This window comes from Lactuca saligna, chromosome 4, assembly GCF_052625555.1.
Source record: "Lactuca saligna cultivar CGN05327 chromosome 4, ASM5262555v1, whole genome shotgun sequence".
Classification (NCBI taxonomy): domain Eukaryota; kingdom Viridiplantae; phylum Streptophyta; class Magnoliopsida; order Asterales; family Asteraceae; genus Lactuca; species Lactuca saligna.
In genome coordinates this window covers 115,817,668-115,826,769 of record NC_136420.1, presented here as the reverse complement: position 1 = coordinate 115,826,769, position 9,102 = coordinate 115,817,668, and the positions used below count along the sequence as shown (strand labels likewise).

General features: G+C 34.1%; 1 pseudogene; it reads right to left on the bottom strand.

Annotated features, from left to right (window-relative positions):
- Positions 1-3,035: 3,035 nt before the first annotated feature.
- LOC145040067 (secreted RxLR effector protein 161 pseudogene) lies at positions 3,036-3,422 on the bottom strand (annotated as a pseudogene).
- Positions 3,423-9,102: the final 5,680 nt, after the last annotated feature.

The window sequence follows — 9,102 nt, the reverse complement described above, 5'->3', positions numbered from 1 at the left end:
ATTTCACATATAAATACAACTTGAAGCTATACAACTAATTGCAATTCAATAACCACAAACAAAAAATTGAATAACTTGCTTCTAATCCAAAACAACACCACCAAAAATAAGAATATGAACAATTTATTATCATTCAATCACTACATAAAGCTACAAATCGAAATTCATACAAAATAAAAATGAAATCATCAAAAAAAACTTACCTTTCTTCAAGAAATGGAGGTAGAAATTGATCTCAAAGCTTTAACCACACCTAGAGACACTTGCTTGGAACAATGTGGGGAGAAATTTGCTTGGAAGAAGCAGATTGAAGAGGAAATCGGCGAGATGGTGAAGGAAATTGGAAGCAAATAGAAAGGAAAATGAAGAAGGGAGGTTATCTGCGTGCGTTTTTTTTTATCTGCGACAGACAATAGCGGCGACAACAGGGCTTTACCGGCGACAATGAGTAATAGCGGCGACAAACTGGAGGGAAGGGTACCACGTCATTTTTAGCGGACTATTAGCAGTGACTTTTTTTAACCTTTAGCGGCGACATCTGTGTCGCCGGTATTAGGTTAGACAGGATAAGGCACCCCACCCGTTGGATTGGATATCTCATCGAACGGTTGAGATGCAATAGAGGGTGAAAGTGCGGATTCGGGTGACAACCCTTTAGCGACGACACCATTACCGGCGACAAGGGGCTTTACCGGCGACTTTATCTAAAGTCGTCAGTGAAGCCTCTTGTCGTCGGTAATAGTATCGCCGCTAAAGAGTATGTTTCTTGTGGTGTTGTTTTTAGGTACGAAAACTATCTAGAAATATTTTTTAATAACTAACAATATAAAAGTTGGTTTATTTAGACAATATTCTTACTACAATAAATTATTTCGTTTAAGGTAACATTATATTATTTTTTCATTTTGTTTAAAGGACTATTTATTGATAATATATTTTTTTGTGATATCATTATTAATATTTACAACTATTAATTTAGTTTTTGACAACAAAATATTTAAAATTTTAATAAGTTCAAACTAAAAGATCTTATAGTCGTATTTAAAACATTTTAATACAAAAAATAAAGGTATTTTACAATTGAACATCAAAACATTCATATTAGTTTAAAATTAAAAGATATTTCAAATAAAGTTGTTTTCATAAAATTTATTATGTGTTTTAAAATATTACCCACTTAAATAATATAAGGGTACAATGAAGGCATGAATCAACCCAACAAAATTATCAATAGGGTTAAATATAAAGTGTAAATACAATTAAACCATTAAAATGTTCAAACACATAAATATATAACATATGTGAATTCATACGGATCCAACATAGCTTTAGAAGAGTAAAGTTTTGATTGCCGAACTACAGATCTCATTGAAGCTTTAGTTATGTTTAATCAATTTTTAGAGTTAATCGGTTATTTCTTTCTTGGAGAATGCTCCTGCTGAGAAAGAAATAATAAAAAACAAGAGACAGAGGTTAATATAGTATTTAGTTAGCCACATTTTCAATAAATAAATGTAAGATGTTATAACAAACATACAAATAAGAGTACATTGCCGTTTCAAGCATTTAACCCAAAAAAGTTCCATACATCCAGTTCTTTATGTTACAATGTTGTAAATAAAGAAATGAAAGTAAGATGCTATAACACCATATAAATTAAAGTACCTTGACTTATAACCCAAGTTTAGAAAATTTACAATCAATATCAAATATTTAGCACATGAAAGAACTGGGAAAAGATTCAAAGTGAAAATATATATGCAAGTAATGAGAGAAGCATTGCTTCATTGACGTTCTAATCAAATAAAGCTCTCAAGTTGAACCACAAACAATAAAACCATGTTAAAGATTAACCTATAATTTTCAAACCATTCTCGAGGTCATCGAACAAAAGTAACAATTTTAGAGAATGAAAGAAATCATCCAACTCTAACTTCGCTATTAAACCAAAGAAAATGAAATCAAAACAAAGTTACATGTACCTTGTAAGTCTCAATATAACCAGAAGCTATATGATTTTTTCACGAATCCTTCCACCTTGAGATATGTACCAAACAAAAGATATGTTAAAAAAATAAAAATAATCCACTGGAAACATACCTTATGTAAATCAAAAATATGTAATCCTATGAAACATACCTCCTTTCCCCTCTCTTTGCTCTAAGTTTAACCAATAAATGTAGATCCTCTTTACCCCAAGTTTCACATTGCAAATTTTGAGTTTTGATTTTTGATTTTTGATTTTTCATGCTACTGCATCTGCATCTGATATAGGTTAAACAAATTATAGCTTTTGGTTTTAGGTAGAGAAATTGGATGAGATGGGGTCAAAAGATGGTGTTTGATGTTGTCAAGTGATGTTCTTTTGTTAACATTCAAATCCTACTCTAGAAAATTAAATGTTGAATTAAAGGAGAAAAATATACCTTTTTTTTCAGCAATTAATTGTAAAGCAGTGTTGTAGCAAAAATCAATTAATTGTTTAATTCTCAAGTAAAGCCACAAGTCTTACAAATAAACGGCTTCAAATGTTATTCCATCAGCCAACATTATTACATAGAGTATTTGCATATATATATATATATATATATATATATATATATATATATATATATATATATACACACACACACACACACATACAGAGATGGCAGTTATAAGAGGTTACAAACCGTCAAACATAACAATAAGTAACTATTAACTAATTACATAACGGAACCTGACATTCCATTTAAACATTGTCTGGATTACAAGATTTAACTCTCCTCCTTAAGCTAGACTTCACATACTCCAAGTTTTACTTTTAACCTTTTCAAATCTCTTGCACCCAATGCCTTAGTGAAGATATCCGCGACTTGATCCCTTGTACTGCAGAAGATAACTTCAACTTCACCAAAAGTAACTAATTCCCTTATGAAATGAAACTTAATCCTTATATGTTTAATTTTCCCATGATATACAAGATTCCTGGTTAAGGCTATTGCGGACTTGTTATCACAGTAAATTGTTGTTGGACCTTCTCTAGGATGCATCAGTTATTCAAGTATCCCTCGCATCCAAATTGCTTGACACCCCACTAAACTGGTGCACATATATTCAGCCTTTGCTGAAGACAATGCAACCACCTTCTGTTTTTTTGATTGCCATGAAATGGCACCTGAACCAATGTTGAAAACATACCTTGAAGTACTCCTACTGTCGTCTGCACTTCCTCCATGATCACTATCCCCATAAGCAATCAATATTGATTTATCAACTTTCATGTAGCAAATTCCATTTCCAACTGTTCCTTTGATGTAACGAACAATCCTCTTGCCAGCTTCCGAGTGTTCTTGTTTTGGGTGTTCCATAAACCTACTAATTAAACTCACAGCATAGGCGATATCTGGTCTAGTAGCAGATAGCACTACAAGAATACACATCTATAGGGATGATACCTACAGGGACGACAAAATTCGTTTCTATAGATCATCTATAGAGACGACATGTCGTCTCTATAGGGTTGACCAACATTTTTTGACTCGTTAATCTATAGAGACGACGTGTTGTTACAACATGTTATGCTGATAATTGACTGGTTTCTGAAAAGATGTAGCTACGACATGTCGCCCCGACAATTTAGGCGGGAATTTTCGCAGGATACGGAAAGCATACAGGGACGACAGGTGTTCCCAAAAACAAATAAATTAGATGTATTTTATATGTTTTTTTAATTTGTTGTTTAATCAGAATATTGAAGGGGTGTGGATCGTCCCATAGGTTTCTACTCCCGAAATCGTGAATATGTCATCACCTTCTCTCGTTCAATCGCAACTGTTTTCACATTTTCCTCTCTCTCAATCGATGACTGGTAGACGCCGAACACCCCCCGGCACAGGAGATGATCGCCTTCAACTCCGACCTCATCAGCAACCATAACTATTATTTCTCCTTTGATCGACGATTTGCTTCTTTCTAGATACGAAATCAACGGCGACTTTACCACTCGGACTCCACTGCACAACGACTCTATGTCTACTCTATGTCTGTACATTACTAGCATGACAATTTCAATAAAGGTACACCACATATTTGAAATCTTTGTTACATTGATGAATATCTACATTCAATTTCTTATCATCAAAATTATATACCAATAAATTTCTCTAATATCAGATTGTGTAAAGTAACGTACAAGGTAAACCTGATAAAAAGGATGTTATAATCACATGATATCACCAGTAGATCATGTAGGCTTTTTTATATATACGATTGTGTAAGTTTTGATCACTTAACCAATTATTAACAATAATTGTTCAATTTGGATCAAATTTGCATTTGTTTCCTGCTTGTGTTGTACATCTTGAATGTATATGATTCTATATTCAACCAACATTATAGGACAAACTTGTGTATATGACAATGAACCTAGTTTGATCCTTGTATATAACATTGATAATGATATATTGGATTGAAATTAAAGTTTTGAGAAACTTGTATCTGAATTAGTCGTTAATTATGAATTTCTGATACATGCATCAAATTTGATGCTTTGGCACCATAACATACTCTGTTTCTATTGCTGATTTGGAGTCTGAAAATTGTTTTGATAATATCATTATTATAATTATAACAAGCCTTTTGTATAAGATATAAACTATAGATCTACTCTGAGCCTTATTCCCTTTTTCGTTTACATGAACTAGTGACAGGATCACAGGACGAAAATGCCCTCCTCAAGTAAGCTTAAGGTCTCACCTTATTCCCTTTTTCATTCTGAATAAAGACTAAAAGAAATCGGAGGATGGACCGAGTGGTAAATTCTCAAACCATTCATGTTTTATTTTCACCTAATTTCTTGTTTGTGTATGAAAAATAAATACCTTTCTTTATCCTAAGTAGTACAATTATACATGTTGTTTTAAGAAAATAAATCGCCATGATCCTTGACTCTATTCTATGACTCTTCTTTACATATTATAATTGAAATGGATAGAAATTTTTTAGACATTTGGAATATGTACAAACTGCATATCCATTTGTTTTTTTTTTTTTTTGGTATAAATATGAATTTATTATAGCAGCAAACTTATACAATGTCTTTTCCAGCCTATTTACAATGGATGTGTACTTTCTTGAGAATCATTTGACGTTGAGAGTTGTGTATGTGACTTTAATCTAAACTTTTAAAGTTTCAACTTTTTAAATTTATATCACAAAGTTAATGATTTCACTTGAGAATTAATTGTCTTCCTATTCTGATTCTACAGTACAAAGTACATACGGAAAGATGTCTAGAATCATCAATTCTAGAGTGGCATCTCCACTTGTTGCAAAAGGGGTAAACCCCCCCCCCCCCCCCAAAACCGGGAATCCGGTCCAAAGAAGAGAATCGATCATTCACGAACAACAGTTAGAAACTACGTGGTTACAAAACCGGAATGGAATCAGGTATTACCGCAAGATGGCGGTGACCACCAGCGGCAGAATGGTGGCGATGGACCCATTGTCACAAGAGAAATGGGAAGATGAGTTGACACGTGAACTTAATCTTTTTAAGATAAAAGACGGAAATACCCTTTTGAAGGAACATATTGAGCAGCGGTTTCTAATGTCACCGAGCTTGTTGCATGATGGTAGTTTAACGGGCTAGTAATTGGTCAACAAACTGGTTCTTTTTTTTCTTGCGTGAAGGTAAAAGACCGAAATACCCTTTTGCAGAATGCAATAATTGGTAACAATTCTTTTGGTTTTTGTTATACAGGGGATATGAGTCTGGATCAGGTGGTGGTGGTTGTTTCTGTTTTAACAAGAGGCAGAATAGGAAGGGCAAGATAAACTTTTAGGTAGTGTTTGGTATGTTGGAATTGGGGAAGGAATGGAATCGTTCATTCCATCGAATTGAAAAAAAAAATGCCTGTTTGGTTTGTGTGGTGGAATGGAATGGACCATTCTTGAAAGAATTTTGTTCCTTCCTTTTTTATTGTAGTTTTCGTTCAGAAAGAGCATAATAGAGAAAGTCAGGCTTCACCATATTTTAAATAATCATATATCCAGTCAACACTTTATGCAGACAATAAATAATAGAAGAAAAAAAACATTACTTGTAGATATGCTCTTCTCACTTTGTAATTTAAATTTGAAAATGCAGATGTTTCTTATTGGAGGCTTAACATGTACTATGCTTGAAGCTTTACAAGTTATTGGAGGTGTTCTGAAATTGGGAGTATAAACAATTGAAGAATTTGATGCAAAGTTTAGTAGATCTCAACTAGTATAGTTTTAAAACATGTAATGTTTGGGAATCTTCCTTCAATTTGTACCGTTTACAGCATATAATAAAATCATTTAACACTATTTATTGCAATTAAATTTATGGCTTTAGCTATTTTGTAAATATATTGCTTTAACTATTTTGAGATTGTCAAAACTCGAAAAATACACAGAAAAAGGAGTAGGGTGTAAACTTGTGGGCATACCTATAGAGACGACATATCATCTCTATAGGTAAATATATAGGGACAACAAATCATCTCTATAGTTTAATCTACTACCATGATCTGTCGTGGCTATAGGTCGGTGTATGTCATGGTGTATAGCTTTATCTATAGAGACGACATGTCGTCTCTATAGCTGTTTCTATTGGGACAACATGTCATCTCTATAGCTTTATCTATGGTGATCGGGAAAGCATAACGATGAACCCTTTAGAGACAATATGTCGTCTCTATAGGTAAGCTATTGTGACGATATGTATAGCGACGACAAAAATAATTGTTGCGACGGGGCTATGGAGACGAACGTTATAGGGACGATTTGTTGTTGCTACATCTATAGGGGTGACTAGAGTATCTATAGAGACGACAATTGTCGTCCCTATAGGTCTCGTTTCTTGTTACATCAGACTACCAACTAGACTCCTAAACAAACTTGAATCAACCTCTTTTCCATTTGCCTCCTTTGAGAGCTTTAAGCCTAGTTCCATTGGGGTCGAACACGGAATGACATTCTCCATATGAAATCGCTTTCACACATCTTGAGCATACTTATTTTGCATAATGAAAATCTTGTTAATGCTTTGTTTTACTTCAATTCCCAGAAAGTAATGTAGAGATCCTAATTTCGTCATCTCAAATTCACCCTTCATTGAGTTTTTAAACTCTAGTGACATCTTTATACTATTCCCTGTGAAAATCAGATCATCCATGTATAGGCATACAAATAGGAACTCACCATTTCTTTCTTTGATAAACAACGTGTGTTCATATGGACATTTCTTGAAACCATGCTTCATAAAATATTTGTATATGCGACTATACCAATCCCGTGGTGCTTGTTTTAAACCATATAAAGCTTTTCTTAAACGACATACCTTATGTTTTTCGTTTTGATTGACATAACCAGGTGGTTGATCAATGTACACCTCCTCGAGCAAATTATCATTTAGGAATGTTGATTTTACATCCATCTGGTTTATAATCCATCCATTTTGAGCAGCTTGTGCTATGATTAACCGAATAGTCTCCAAGCGAATAACTGGTGCAACACTTCGTTATAATCGATCCCAAACTTCTACTTGTATCCCTTCACCACTAGTCTAGCTTTATGTTCCTCGACTTTGCCATTTTCTTTTAGTTTTTTCTTATAAACCCATTTAACACCAATAGATTTATGTCCCGGTGGAAGTTCTACCAAGTCCCAAGTGTGGTTCTTCATAAAAGACACTATCTCTTGGTCCACATCGAAGTTAATTTGTTCTGATCTTGAATATATGTCAGTCAAACTTCTATATTTCTTCGGTGTAGAACTAGGTGTTGATGTTTATGTAGGTGATGATGGTTCTGATGGAGTGGGACTTGAATTGTCTGAGTGCATATAATCATCATCTCCATTATCACCACCATTGACATTAATGTTCTGGTTTTCATTTACCACATCTTCTTCTTCAATAAGTTTTCTTGATCCTTCATTGGTGTTTTGATGCCAATCCCATCCTTTATCCTCTTAAGATAAAACATCTCTGCTGATGATTACCTTACTGGTTGTTGGGTTGTAAAGTTTGTAGGCTTTTGAGGTTTCACTATAACCTATGAATATACATTTTTATGATTTATCATCCAGTTTACCACTTCTTTCTTTTAGAAAATGAGAATAAGCAACGCATCCAAACACTCCTAAATGAGAAACACTAGGTTTAACCCCTCCCCAAGCTTCTTGGGGTGTTTTCCCCTTAACACTTCTTGTAGCTGCTCGGTTTAGCAGATACATTGTGCATGCGACCACTTCTGCCCAAAATCTGAGTGGTACCTTCCTTCCTTTTAGCATGCTCATTGTAATCTCCATAATGGTTCTATTCTTCCTTTCTGAAACGCCATTTTGTTGAGGCGTATATTGTGTGGTTTTTTTATGTGAAATCCCATCTTCCTTTAAAAAATCTTCAAATTGATGTGAAGTGTATTCTCCCCCGTTATCGATGTGTATGGTCTTGATGTTGTGTTCACTTTGTTTTTCTACTGATGACTTAAAGATCTTGAAATATTCAAATACCTGGGATCTCTCTTTGAGGAAGTAAACCCATGTTTTTCTGCTGAAATCATCAATGAATGTGAGCATGTAGTAACTCCCTCCTATGGACTCCGTCTTCATAGGTCCACACACATCTATGTGAATTAGTTCTAGAAGTTTTGATGCTCTCCATGCTTGGTCTTGAGGAAATGGACTTCTTGCATGTTAACCCAATGCACAACCCTCACATACTTGGCTAACTCTGTTGATTTTTGGCATACCATGTACTAGTTGATGCTTACACATATATGCTAATGACTCGAAACTCAGATGTCCATATCTCAGATGCCAAAGGTCAGAGTTATCAGAAGTTGACACCTTAAAAGAAGCCAACGTATCCTTGTTGAATTTAAGAGGAAACATCTTATTGTTGGTCATATTCACTTTACCAAGAATCTAACCTTCCTTGTCTTTAATCACACATAGGAGCCCTTTAAAGTTAACTTCATAAATCATTTAATTAAAGTTGTCCTACGCTAAGAAGGTTGTGTTTTAAAGCAAGAACAAAATAAACATTCATTATTCTTCTAGTTCCTTTATTTGGTTTTACTCGAACAA